The following is a 9056-nucleotide window of genomic DNA, read 5'->3' on the forward strand; positions in this document are numbered from 1 at the left end:
AAATTCAGCTATTGAGGAGAAAGGCAGATCAAGGGTCTGCAGACCCATAGTGTCCCTTCCTACCATAGCTGACACCCTGTGGCTTGTGATAAGCCTTACTGCTGAAAAGTGGGTATTTTTACTTTTCTATTTTCCCCAAGGAGTTTCTAAGTAACAGCCTTTGCCCTGTAGCCTGTAGGTCAAGCAATTAGCTCAGCTGTATCCATTTACCCAACTGTAGCTTTCTCTTTTCATGTTTTTAATATATTATTCAGAAATGATTGAAATAATTATACCTCAATATTTTGATTTCATATAAGTTTTTGGGAAAGCACCTTAAAAGAATAATTTGTATCCCTTAAAGTGTCTTGTCCTTCTCAGTATTCTTTCCTCAGAGTTTCTGTCTTCTCTTTCTCTTTTCCCCATAAATAACTTCATCCTGTAAATTTTATTTTAAAAAGTATAAAATCTCTGATTATCCATCTCAGCTCTCCGGTAGTTCTTAGCAGCCCATAACAATGCCTGTTTCTCCAAGGGTCATTTTTTCCAGCTTTGTCGTTAAACTAGTAAAATGAGGAGCTGGTTCATCATTAACCCATTTTCCACAATTTCACTTTATATTTTATAACACCTTTGATATTTCAAAAAATAGCCCTCTGCCTCTCTCCTTTCCTTAACATTGCATTTCAGTAACCAGCAGAGCACGATCAGAGCTGCAACATTCAGAAAATCAATAAACAAAAACTTTTCCTCACCCCTCTTGGTGGCTCGCTGAACATCAGGCCATAACACCACTCAGAAAATATGCATTAGTGATGCAGTAAGGTCTGTTGTTACCCAGCTCAGTTCATTTCAGCCCCTTTGTGCAGAACCAACACGCACATGCTCTTTTCACCTACAAAACCCCAGCAGCCCCTGCAATTAATACCTAATTAACAAACAAAAGCAGAGATGCCAGGTGGAACAGCACAAAACCATTCACAGCTCACAAAAGGGAGCAATAAACTCCTGCCAGCTAAGGACAGTAAGAAAAATATTTTGTTATTGAATGAAGCAGTGTTGCCAAGATTGGATGTGTATAAAAAAAATAAAATAAACCATGCTCCACCTCAACTGCAAGATGTAGGCTTTGATTCAGGAATTGCTTATGGTAGGCCAGAGGCTGGACCAGAGGGTCATTATAATCCCCTTCTGGCAATAAGAGCTATAAATCCACTGTTCTTCCAACAGCTTTTAAAACAGATTATTTATGTCTTTTCATGTAAGCCATGAAGTCACTCCCACAAGAGATAAGGCAGACTTCACCACTGAATGAGCTAAAAACTGCACAAATTGGCTTCCCCCAGCAAACTTAACACTTGCACACGGCTAACAAATTAGCAACAGCATCTGTGGAGGGGAAAAAATACCCTTACTGTTCCCAGCTTGAGTGAAGACATGCTTGAGTTCAGGCTGAGGTTAGCTAGCGGGTTTTGGCTGCTGGAGCCGTGAGCCCTGTGCACGTGTATGTCCCTGCAGGGTAGATCAGCCCTGTCCCCACCGCTGGTGACCAGAGGTGGCTGCCGCAGGCTGGCCCCCAGCAGAGCTGTGTGTGCCTTCCTGCTCCCTCTGCATCCTCCTTCAGGGTGAGCAGTGGGAAATGTCCACATCCATCTCCCTGACTCTTCTTGTCCCATTTTGTCTGAATCTGGAACACTTTTCCTAGCTGATATACCTGGCCACAGAGCCTTCACTCTGCTTCGCCTCTCATCCCACCCTCTACAACTCCAGGAAAACTCCGGGTTTGCACATGTAAGGGTGAAAGAGCATCGGTTTCATACTCAGCAAGGCGAGGATGGATCCTCTCCACTGAGAGTGCTGCGAGTGGGCAAAGGGCATGGTCAACCTCTCCTCCTGCTCTCTGGCTGTAAATGACATATTAATTATATTTAAGGTTAAGAACTCTTTCTGTGCCTAGATCCAAAATTTGAAATTCTTAGGGAAGGAATATCACTCTCACTAATAAAAAAGGGTAATTCTGTGAAAAATCTGCTTTGCTTTCAAGTCTGAGTCCTCTTTACACGTATTGTGTTTCTATCGGTGCCGGTACCAAACCAGGACTTGGCAGCTCCCCATGGGTGTATGCTCCCCAGCCCCGGCTGTCGACTGCCCTTCCCTGCACACCACGGCAGATTAAACTCTGTTATTACCATTAGCATGTTTCTCACCGAGTATCCAGGCACTGTGCCTAGGGTTTTAACTCCCAGGTATCAGATCAGCAATTGAATATGTGTTTGGAGAAGAACAGACGTCAGCGGAGCAGCAACAGTTGTCCCATCCATCCCACCCCGCCGCAGCTCATGTGGTGACACGCAGCACCCACCTGCCAGGCACTCAGATTTTTTTTCGGATACCGTGATGCAATGCTGCAGTTTGCTAAGTCCTACATGGCGGAGCCAGTCGCAGTCGCATTGCAGCCAGTGCACGCACAGTTCCCAAGTCCTGCACGGGCTAGCCAGTAAATCAGGCCTGTAAAAGTATTTTTGGCCCCCTGCCCAGTATGTGTACCTCTTAATCCCTAATTCCAGTTGTGTAAACAAGGCATGACATAACGGGTGTGCCATGGAAATATGCTCTATAAAGTTGATTACCACGCTTTATCCTATTAGAATAGCAGTCACTGTAAAACTATAGATAAGGCTAAAGCAATTTATTTGTGTTTCTAAAGGAGATGGACACATTTTGTCTTTTCAGAGCATGATCAAACTTGACAGGCGGACTGTAGAGCGACTTGGTAGCTCTTATAACAGCACATTTCAACCTATACTGGCTGGGAATTTTTAAAACAGATATCTCAAAAGGTCAGGTTGACCATGGCCTTTGCTCAAGTATGCAAAGAGGGAGAGTGTAAAAAGCATTGGATTGCTTGGGTGACCTCTTTAGCTAGATGTAGTTTCAGCTCCTGCTCTCTCCTGAATGCAAAAGGCAGCTCTCTGCTCTTGGAGGAGGTAGGGAGCTCAGCAGCATTAGGGAAGGAAGAGCTGGAGCCTTATCCCCAGGCAGCCAAGCTGACTGTCATGAGGAAGATTTTGTGCCAGGATGACAGGAGGCAGCTGTGCTCCCTTTGTCCATCCAGTAGCCTCCAAAAGCCTCATCCAACTCACGGTTCCTGCCTGCAACGCACGGGCCAAGCCTGAAACTACCTGCTCGGGGTCACCCACCGCATCTTGACTCAGGTCAAGGCTTTCCTACAACTCCACAACACACACAAGGCTTCCTTCAGGGCTGTCGTCCATCCAAGATCCTTCAGCAGGGTTAAACATTTCCTTAAAAATGTTTCAGGCATGACACAGATCCCCAATCTCCAAATCTGTACCTGCAGGTAGAGAACCCTCTCCCTGGAGAAAGCATGGATTCACCCACTGTCCCTCCTACTTCCCATGGCATTGCAGCTTCAAGGGGAACCAAACACCCGGCACAGACCTCAGTTACAGGGAGGACTTTTGCTTGCAGTCAGGCAGAAGCCAGAGCTGCTGAGCCTGGGGGTTTCCATCCCTGCTTCATGTCTGGGGCCAGACTCCTCAAAGAACACATGAAACCTTGAATCTGCCCCAGGTTTGCAGCAAGCAGAAAACGGTTGCAGTTTCAGATTTCACTTACAAATCAGCTCTGAGAAAAACAGCTAGTGTGATCGAAGGCATTAAAAATTGATATAATTAACACAAATCAAGGGTATCATATACATCAACTTGTGCATGAGTTCAAAAGCTCTTTTTAAAAGCATAGGAGCCAAGGAATTTTTCCACTATCTCAAAAAGAGCTAGATAAAGTCTTTTGCTTGTAGAATTAAGCCTGTAACAGCTGGTAAGGTTACTGGACCAGCTACAGCAAGCCTTGTTCTGCTTTATAAAGACATTGCTCTCACCAGAGAAGAAATGCTAACGTGCACTCACATACACATCTTTTTTTTAACCTGATTCTTTAGGCACCCCCCATCTCCCGCCCTCTCCCTCTGTCACCTCTTGAAAAGGTTTTTCAGGCTGGAACTGTACCTGAATTTGGTCTAATTGGAAGGAAATGTAAGACCCAAATCTTGGTTCTCATTGGCATGAAGACACTTGCGTACAATCACAGTATGCAAAGCAGCAGAAGTCTGAATTCATAATTGGACATTCCAAAATGTAATTATGAAAGATGAAATGCTCCTTTCAATGAGAAGGCCGTAAATAGAATAATTAATTTTGTGTTTGCTTGAACAATTCTGTATTATGGACCTTACACTGGAACTGAAATTAATTAAGTGCACCAGGATTTATGGAGGAGGTGAAGAGAGAGGGAAAAAAAAGAATTAATCTGAAGTAAAAGATAGATGACTTTGTGAGTGTAATGATGCGTTAGTCTGGGGTATTCTTTAACAAATTTAGCAGGCATGTTCTGGGTACAAACAGCACTCACTGACAGAATTATCTCAACTAATGCAGCTGCTGGACTCCAAGCAAATTGAGATTGCAGATGAGTACTTTAGATTTAGAGCTATTAACCCTCCGTGTGCTGGAGACTGTGTTTCTGTTCACTTGGTGGGAAGGATGGCTGCTTGCCCTGTGCTAAGGTCTGCAGGACGTGGCTGTGCAGCAGCTCCTTGTGCTTGCATATACACACACACACACACACACGCAGGCACAACTCATGCACTCACTTGTCCGTGCCCCGCGCAGCGTTTGAGTCCAACACAACCCTGGTCTCTGCCCAACGCCTGCTGACACGGTCAGGCAGTTCTGGAGGAAAAGCGGAGGAGAGGCAGAGCACTCTCAAAAAACGGAAATGAAGTGAAAGGGAAGCAAAGTTCAGGGTAACATCTCTCAATGGACTCAGAGAAAGAAGGGATGGTGACTATTGGTAGTTGAGATTTTTAAAGCAAATGAAGCCAAAGTGAGTGCTTGAAAGAATAACTCTAAACCAAACGGCTTAGTTGTGAGGAGCTATTCCTGAGCTCATTTCATATGAAAATCCAGGGTTATTCCTTTTTTCTGCTGAGATCAGGCTATAAAAACCCAGGTGTAAAAATCTCCTCCAATGCTTCATTCAAGACTAAACCATTTTCCAGTCCTGAATGAATTAGGGATTTCAGATTTACCAGCCTGGCAGAGACCCCTGAGACACCGGGGGCAGCGAGTGCTTCCAACATCCGGAACAGTCACTCAGAAGACATTTCCAGTCCCATAAACATTATGCCTTACTGGTATAATTTTTAATAAAATAATGTAATTCACTATAGATCCACGAATAATCAATGCGATACTTCCCCTGCTAAGTCATTCAGAAGCAGCACTTTCTAAAGCGTTGGCTCAGGCCATGCAGTATCACTGCACCGTGCCGGGACACTGTGGTCTTTAGCACGTTATGTCTTTGGAGTGTCAGCTTTCCCTGCCCAAGAGCCGGCCGCTGAGAGACACCCAGCAGCTGGAATCAGCCCCCTGTGAATTTTTTGAGACTCCAGGAAGCGACCAATTAGGATGTGCTGGTGCAGCCCTGGAATGGTTGGAGAAATCACAAGTATTGAAGAGAGGTTCCCTTATCTCTGGTTTATCCTCTGCTCCTCCTCTTCTGGGATTTCTTTGCTAGGGAAAAACTTTCTCAGGTCTGATTTTATTCCTTTGTGGGATCACGGCAGTGTGGGACTGTGACCTCCTTGTGTTTCATGGGCATCTGCTCCAAGAGACCGACAGTCCAATTAAGAACAAATTGTATCACAGTTCGTCAAAGTTCAGCACAGCAAACTTCTCCCAGGTCACTTCTCCTTGCAGAAAGCCCAGTGGAAAGCTGCGCTTGGTCAAGTCATTGGGATGTGAAAGGTGTGAAATCCAGAGGTCTATAACCCTCAGGCAAGACCTGAGGAATCTCACAGCCAGGGCACGTGGCAGGTTGTGAGTCTGAAACACATCCCTGTTCCCAAGCCTCAGCATTACCTCTGGGAGGGAGGATGCCTCACAGCGACGTGATAGCTTTGCCCCAAAACCTGAAGCACCAGAGTGCAGGAATGAGAGTCTCTTTTCCCATGGAAGAAAGAGCTGGGATTGCAGAGTAACATCTTGCTGCTACACAGGAAACCTCCACGGGCACTCTTAGCGTTACAAGCTGCCCGGATGGTGGTTACCCAGTAACATAAGTTGATCTCTGGGTAGCAGAGCACACTTGGGTACAATGCCTATTTGCTTACTGATATTTATTTTCATTTTCCACAATAAAATGCTAAATATGAACTACGGTTACTCGGCTTTAAATTGCAACAAGAGCTGCATTTTCCACTTGCTTGGTTATAGCTCTTTAAGTGATACATTATATTGTTTGCCAGAATACTTCTACAAAGTCTTTGCTTCATTTAACTTGTAGAACAATTCAGCCAGATTGGTCTATAAAAGGTGTACTTAAAATCAGGATTACCCTGGGACTCAAAAGTGCTGGGTGCTAAAATGCAGTCTCTCATTTCCCATGGCCTTCTGAGCATTTGAACATATTTATACCTTCTGCATTGCAGCAAACTTAATCAGAAGGACAGGCTTGCTAACATCTGTGCATTCCATTCACTTCTGGAGTCATCTCAATCTCTTCTGAAACCTGATTCTGGCTGTCAAAACGCATAGCTCTCTGTGCTGGGTATTATTCGGACATTTAGACATCTGTCATCAGGAAGTGTGATAGATGGTTTTATTAACCCTCAGAGGCAAAGAGTGTGACAGCAAAGGACTCTTATGCAGGGAGAAAGTACTCTGCAAACCTTGCAAGTGTGCTCGATACTTTTCCCAGCCTACAGTTGTTGCAGGGACCGACCACTTGGAAGTGAAAGATGTGTTACTCATTAGCTCAAGCTGGGCATATGTCCCGGACAAGCTTTGACCAAAACAAGTAAAACAAGTAACATAGGTGATATGGTATCCCCGGCAGCAGAAGAAACTTTTCACAATGAACTGATCTCCAATAACAAACTCCTGCAAGGAAGAGGTTTTGTAGCAACTGTAGCTAGAAATGAAGGCTGTGCTTTACAAAGAAGTTTAAGGAAAATGGAAATCTGTTTTAATAAAAATCATCACAAAGATTTCATTCAAATTGTTCAGGAAGTAAACACAAACTCACAAACCAGTCCCCACAGCTGGTTATATTTTTTTCTCCTGTTGAAATTCTTTCTCCTTCCAACCTCCCATCTAGCAGTCACCTGCCGGCAGGACTTAGCACCAACAAATGCTTAAGGCAAACTCCAGAGCATTTTGGGATGCTTAGTTTTGGGGTTTGGTTTTCGGCCATATGTAGCTTTAGCCTGAGTAGGGCCAATCCTTTCTGTCTCACAACCGTCCAAAAAACAGTCAAATGCAATTAATCCTCACTGTTTCCCATTTCCCATGATTCTAGGATTCCTGTGCTGAGGCTCTCAGAGAATTAAGACCACATAAGGATAGAGGAACACATCCTTACTACTTCTTTTCCAAAGAGCCTGTTACTACAGCAGCCAGTGGCTCACAGCTGGAAAGGGACGTGGCTCCTGCAGTCACAAATAGAGAAAACAGAAGAACACAGACTCTGGGATGAGATCCTATATGGAGCCAGGCGGAGGGACCTGAGCAGCCTGTCCGGAAAGTCCCTGCAGTAAGCTTGTATTATCTCTCATACAGATGAGGAGGTGGTGCTGGCATGGTTGGCACAGAATTTGGACAACTGTAGTTTAACTTACATCTTTTCCACCAGATTTCCTTTGTGATCCCGAGAAAATCTTCTGAACTGAGTCCTCTAAAGGGTCTGAGTGCTCAGTTAGCCTCAGCAGCTTCACTACTGGTTTCGCTAGCCATGTCATTTGAGCCAGGTGCATTCACAGAGCTGTAGGGCTGGTGTCCGAGGTCCAGATAGGCTCATTTTTCCCTTTCTGTGCTGACCCCATGCTTTAGGCTGAATTTTTTTGTGAGCAACATGGCTCCACCCCTACTCCCTGTGAGCATGCGTTCGAGCTGAGCCCCTGCAAACATATCAGGATACATGTGTGTATTCCGTGTGTATGCAGACACATATATTATATATAGAGATACGTAAGTATATAGATACACACTGTGATGCTGGTAAACTTTATCATTCTAAGGGGACTAGAAAGATTAATAAGATAAGAGCAGTTGTTTCTTTTTGTTTATAAAAGGGAGTGATTGCACTCAGTGTTTGTCTTTGCCATTTGGGACAAGCTGAATTTGAAGTTTTAAATTTGTAGGGTTTGGCTTGTTATATGTATTGCAAACATTGCAGGGGAATCCATGTTGTTAAGTCCCATTGCACTACTGCAGACTTTGAGAGATGGATATATAGTGATTTCCTTTAAGACCTAATTTCTGGAAACAAATGGCTGCCTAGAAACCTCAGCTTTATGTGAAAAGAGAGAAAAAGAGGTTGGTAAAATTTCTATGTATGGGAAATTTGAAAATGTGATTTAAATGGAAGCAGCAGTCTTGCAAACCAGACAGGATTAAAAAGTTTATATGGAGCAATGAACAAGCAAACTCATAACAAAGCCTTGAGCTGATTTTTGTCCACTTGCTTTGACAACGATGCCACACACTACCTGCAAAAATAACATGTTTTATCTCATGCAGAAATACAAAGGCTTATTTTCGGAAACACCCTGTCAATAAAAGCAGAAAGAGGAAAATCTCCCTAATCACTGTAACAGTATAGTTCAAACTAATAACATAACCTGCAGTTCTGCAGTTTTATATTATTACAAGGAATGAAAAAAAAACCTCACCAATCCCCATGACACTGATTCATCAAAGAAATTAACTGTGTTCATCAGTTAACTCTCACTGGTCAAATAGGGTTAAAATTCTTGGATCTAATTCACATTGCTAATTTCACAAAGGGGAAAAAAGCACGCTGGGGTAGCAGAAGCCAAATCTGCTATTTTGCCATAACTGACTGAACCTTGAGGGCTGGTGTTTTATTCTTGTAATATTTCTTTTAATAAAAAAGTGCCTGATTAAAATACCCTTTTAGAAAACATTAATTCAGGAGCTAAAAAAAAAAATTCAAATGAACTCAAATAGATTTTCTCTGGTACGTTAGCATTG

Source organism: Phalacrocorax aristotelis, chromosome 13 (assembly GCF_949628215.1).
Source record: "Phalacrocorax aristotelis chromosome 13, bGulAri2.1, whole genome shotgun sequence".
Classification (NCBI taxonomy): Eukaryota; Metazoa; Chordata; class Aves; order Suliformes; family Phalacrocoracidae; genus Phalacrocorax; species Phalacrocorax aristotelis.